The 5,811-nt window shown below is 37.9% G+C and overlaps 1 non-coding gene across 1 annotated transcript; it reads left to right on the forward strand.

Moving 5' to 3' along the window:
* Window positions 1-4,674: 4,674 nt before the first annotated feature.
* Window positions 4,675-4,779, forward strand: LOC111764716 (U6 spliceosomal RNA). The gene has a single exon (XR_002797262.1). It is a non-coding gene; the product is annotated as a U6 spliceosomal RNA (small nuclear RNA).
* The last annotated feature ends 1,032 nt before the right edge of the window (window positions 4,780-5,811 follow it).

Consider the following 5,811-nt stretch of genomic DNA (forward strand, 5'->3'; position numbering starts at 1 on the left):
GTAACCATGTATTGAAGTTTCTTTGAGAAAGCTGTTTTTTAATAAGGAACCTCAGGTGTAAGGGTGTAGTAATGAAGCCAATGAGGGTCCATTTAGACTATACATTTTTATTCAGTGAAGGCAGAAAAGTATGGATTTTCATCACTCCTATTTTATGAAGAATGTTTTCCATAGAAAATCTCAGTGCGTTATTTAGCCTTCCTTCTTCAAAAAGAGTTTATGGCAACCAGGATACAAAGAGATGTGAAGAGGCGCCTGAGTGATAACATCACCAGAGGGTTTTGGAATCTTAGTCGGTAAGGCAAGGCAATCTATCAACTGGCTTGGGCAAAAATGGCACTGTGTTTTCAGAAATAACTAGTACTTCCACTGCACTGCAGTATTTTCCTGACCCTGATTTGTCAACTCCTTTAAGTATACTCACTTGGTTCCGATTCACAATTCTACTATTTGAAATTCAAAAATAACACAACAATAGCTGTTTATGTTTTCATGGAATTAATGGCCACAGTAAAAGCAACACAGTCCTCATCATAATCATTAGAAATATAGAAAGGGTAGGTAAGTGGATTTGGCTCATCTGATAAAGTGTTCACCTACCACATGGGAGGTCCAGGGGTTCACACCCACGGCCTCTTGACCCATGTGGTGAGCTGGCCCATGTCCAGTGCTGATGCAGGAAGTGCACCTTGTAAGGAGAGCCACTCCATGCAAAAAAAGTGCAGCCTGCTCAGGAGTGGCGCCGCACACATGGAGAGCTGACACAGCAAGATAATGCAACAAAAAAGAGATGCAGTTTCCCAGTGCCACTGGCAAGAATACAAGGGGACACAGAAGAACACACAGCAAATGGACCAAGAGAGCAGACAACTAAGAGGAGAGTGGGGGGAAGGGGAGAGAAAAAAAATAAAAAAATAAATTTTTGAAGAAATATATAGAGGATCTACTCTACCTCTGAAATTTTTCCAGCACAACAGAAGCTTAGGAAAGTACTACATTGTTTGAAATAAAATTTTGAAAACAGCATACTCCAGCTTTGCGGTAAAATCTTGACACAATTATTATCTGCTATTGTTTATATAATCTCCAGGATTTTATAATATACAAGAATTTTGAAGATTACAGCAGTAAATTTACAATGTTTTATTCTAACAATATATTTATATTGATTTTGGTATGTGTTTCAGATTACTGTATTATAATATCTTATATTATGCAGGTGGCCAAGTTTAATTCAATGCTTAAACACCAGAAAATAATGAGAAAATAATGTGCATTTTAAAGGTTTTTTTTATTGCTTAATGGTTTCTTATCTCATGAATATATCTTATTTCTTAATGTGTATATTTAGCAAGGAGAGTATATTGGAATTTTCCTTGTCAAAACTGTTTTCCTAAACTATATTGACACAGTAAAATGATCTTCTTAATGTCCACTTTTTCTAAAACTTTATTGAGTTCCAAATTACATCTTGATAAAATTGACAAAGAGGAACATACAAATATGAATGAGATATTTTTCTATGAGAAATACTGAAAACACTTTATCTGTTGTTTTGAAAGGCATTTATAGATACATTAAATTTTATCTGCAACATAAACCAGTTTGAGGTTTTGGTCCACAGTTAAAATGACAGACTTTAAATCAGATTGCCTAGGCTCAAGTCCTTACTCCATCACTGCTGTCTGTGAGGCTTTCCATACATTTCTGAACCTCTCCATCAACTCATTCTTTATCCAAAAAATAGGAAAATCATAAACACTTACCTCATAAGAATATTGTGAGAATAAAATGAATTGTGCTTAGAATTGTGCCTGGTAAGTAGTATGCATTCTTATTATTTAACAAAGATTGTGATCACGCTATAGAGATAAAAATTATAATTATGTAATTTTGAAAATCATGAATTTTCTAAAACCAATAATTTATACACTGCTAAGAAAAATTAAAATCCACATCCTATTTCATTTATGTAAAGTCAATTTTAATAGGAGAAAGTTTTCTAGTATTTAATGAGACACTGACGTTGGCAATTCATTTTTGTGATTTACTATATTAGTGGTTTCTCCATATTTTTTTTTTAAAGATCTATTTATTTTATTTAATTCCCCACCCCCCCCCCCCCGCCCCCCGGGTTGTCTGTTCTCTGTGTCTATTTGCTGTGTCTTGTTTCTTTGTCCGTTTCTGTTGTCCTCAGCTGCACGGGAAGTGTGGGCGGCGCCATTCCTGGGCAGGCTGCACTTTCTTTCGCGCTGGCCGGCTCTCCTTACGGGTGCACTCCTTGCGCTTGGGGCTCCCCTACGCGGGGGACACCCCTGCATGGCAGGGCACTTCTTGCATGCATCAGCACTGCTCATGGGCCAGCTCCACACGGGTCAAGGAGGCCCGGGGTTTGAACCGCGGACCTCCCATGTGGTAGACGGACGCCCTAACCACTGGGCCAAGTCCGTTTCCCTCTCCATATTTTTGACATACATTTTTTTTTGTTTTAAGGATCCCAGGTTTGAGCCTCCCTGGCACCAAGGCATTACTATCAAGCACCAATTAGCAATGTAATTGGAAAAAATCCTTGACCAAAAGGGGAGGAAGGTAAAGATAAATAAGTTTATATGGCTAAGAGACTTCAAAGTGAGTCAAGAGATCATTCCGGGGATTTAGGCTCAGCAGGGTCTCCTTGGCTGCCAAAGTAAATTCTACCTCAAACAATAGGACTCCTGAGGGCTCTGGAGACATCCAGACATAATAGGCAGTATCAACAGCTCAGGAGTTTGGCGCCCTGAGAGTGGGCCCTACTTTGGAATTTATGATCCCCAGTGTGAAAGAGTTTGACTTAGTTGTGGTTTCATGACATATGCTCTTCTGACCCTTGAACCTATAATTATTACTAGAATTGATAGGTGTATGTCCAAGAGTCTTAAATCTTTGGGCTGTCCATGTACCACCTAGGCCCTGATTCTCAACAGAGTTGCAACACCTACTCCCCAATTCATTGGACTCACCCAGGAAAACTAACAAGGAGATGATGATGGACAACTACCACAAGGAACTGAGAGAGTCTACAACTATAAGCAAGAAAGTCCCAGCCATCAGTCTTGTGGGACTGAAGCCTTCTTTCAATTAGAATCAGAGTGGGCATCACCCCCCCAGAATCTTAAGGATTGGGGAATGAACTATGGGCCAAAATAGACTTACTGGTATTCTACTATAGACTTATTGTGATTCTAGCAATGTAAGAACTTAGATCATTGATGTGGAAGCAGTGGCCACTGGAAGTTCAGAAGGCAGGGAAAAGGAAAAACAGGTGTAATATGGGGGTGTTTTCAGGACTTGGGAACTGTCCTGAATGGCATTGCAATGACAGAACAGGTCATTATGTATTTTGATATAAACAATAAAATTGTGCAGAAGAGATTGTAAACTACAATATAAATTATAATCCACATTTAGTGACAATGCTCCAAAATGTGTTCATCAATATGTAATGAATGTACCACACTAACGAAGGATGTTGTTAATGTGGGAAAATATGGGAGGAGTAGGGAGTGGGGCGTATGGGAATTCCCTTTATTTTTTATGTAACATTTATGTAATCTAAGTATCCTTTATATATATATATAATATATATTTAAAATAGCAAAAATATGATAAGCATCATTATATACAATCACTACTGGAGAACAGCAGAGAACTGAGAAGAATTCTCAAATGAGAGAGCATCAGGTTTGTGTTGAATTAGAAATTGGTTAATTGCTTCAGATTTTACATCAAATATATGTCTTTTCGTGTTATGTGTCTACAACTTTCTAATGAATGACTTTGAGGAAGATCTTTTTATTTTATTTTTTAAATATTTATTTATTTCTCTCCCCTTCCCCCTCCCCCCCCCCACCCCGGTTGTCTTCTCTGTGTCTATTTGCTGCCTCTTCTTTGTCCACTTCTGTTCTTGTTAGCGTCACGGGAATCTGTGTTTCTTTTTGTTGAGTCATCTTGCTGTGTCAGCTCTCCGAGTGTGTGGCGCCTGGGTAGGCTGCACTTCTTTCACACTGGGCGGTTCTCCTTACGGGGCGCACTTCTTGCGGGTGTGGCTCCCCTACACAGGGGACACCCCTGCGTGGCAGGACACTCCTTGCCATGTATCAGCACCGCGTATGGTGGGCAAGATCTTTAACTTCTCTAATTCTTGGTTCCCTCATCTGAAAAATGAGACTAACAAATGCAATTTCCTCCTGGTTTTTAAAATAATCTAGGTGTCTCTTCCAGAAATACATTCATAATTGAATATCTAAATAAGTATGAGGTATTGATTTCAACATTATTTGTAGCAGCAAGTGAAAATGGATATACAAACTTCAGTAGAGGAATAAATATGAAAAATATTTTTAGGAATTAGACATATATGAACTAACTTTTTAAAATCACAAGACATATTTTAGAGTAAAAGCAAGTCAAAACCAATCTAAGAAATATTACCATTTATATTAAAAATACATAATTGGAAATATAAATTTTTATGTATATAATGAAAGAGACAAGTTTCTAGAATGACATTATAAATCTATAAACATTTATTATATCAGAGAAGGGAATGGGAAAAGGTAGGTACAAAAGGGAATTTTCAACCTGTTATTTGCAGTTGTTGCAATGAGAAGGAATTATAAAAACATTAGGTTTAGTGCTCACTTCGGCAGTGCATATACTAAAATTGGAATGGTGCAGAGAAGTTTAACATGGCCCTTATGCAGGGATGACACATAAATTTGTGAAGCAACCCAAATATTTTTGTGGCTGCAAAGAGTTGTCAAGGGATGTGAATTGAAAGAAAGCTAGATAATAATCTAGGGTCTGAATAACAGTGAGCCCAGAGGTAGTTGAGAATTGTGGTTAATAATACAAATACAAGAATGTCCTTCTATGAAGTAGAACAAATGTGCATCAGTATTGCAAGGTGGTAAGAATGTGGAGAAACATAGGAAAAATACAATTAATGTAATCTCTGGACTATAATTTATAGCAAATTTATAATAGTCTTGCATTAATGTCAAAGAGATACTCTGTTAATAGTGGGGGGGGGTAATAGAAAAAATAAACCAAATGTACACTATAGACCATAGTTAGTGGTAATAGTTTGATGATATTTTCTCATAATCTGTAACAAATGGTCGACAACAATGTAATGTATTGGTGGAGAGTGTTGTATGGGAATTCCACATATGTGCATGATTGTTTGGCATGTTTAAACTTCTCTAATAAGAATTAAAAAAAAAAAATAGACTTAAAAGTAAAAAACAAAAAAAGTGGGGCTTGAAAATTATATTTTCAAAATGGACCAGGATTTGAATTAGGTCAATCTGAAACCAATATCTGTGTATATAATTACATACACTTTTTCTTTTAGGCAGTACCAAGGATTGAACCCAGGACTACATACATAGAAAGCAGGCACTCAACAACTTGAACTGCATCTGCTCCTCAACAAATATACTTTTTTTTTAAGGTTTATTTATTTATTTCTCTCCCCTTCCCCCTGCCCCGGTTGTCTCTTCTCTGTGTCTATTTGCTGCGTCATCTTCTTTGTCCACTTCTGTTGTTGTCAGCGGCATGGGAATCTGTGTTTCTTTTTGTTGCATCATCTTGTTGTGTCAGCTCTCCATGTATGCAGCACCATTCCTGGGCAGGCTGCACTTTTTTTCGCACTGGGCGGCTCTCCTTACAGGGCGCACTCCTTGCGTGTGGGACTCCCCTAGGCAGGGTACACCCCTGTGTGTCACGGCACTCCTTGCACGCATCAACACTCTACATGGGCCAGCTCCA

This window comes from Dasypus novemcinctus, chromosome 13 (genome assembly GCF_030445035.2).
Source record: "Dasypus novemcinctus isolate mDasNov1 chromosome 13, mDasNov1.1.hap2, whole genome shotgun sequence".
NCBI classification, from domain to species: Eukaryota; Metazoa; Chordata; class Mammalia; order Cingulata; family Dasypodidae; genus Dasypus; species Dasypus novemcinctus.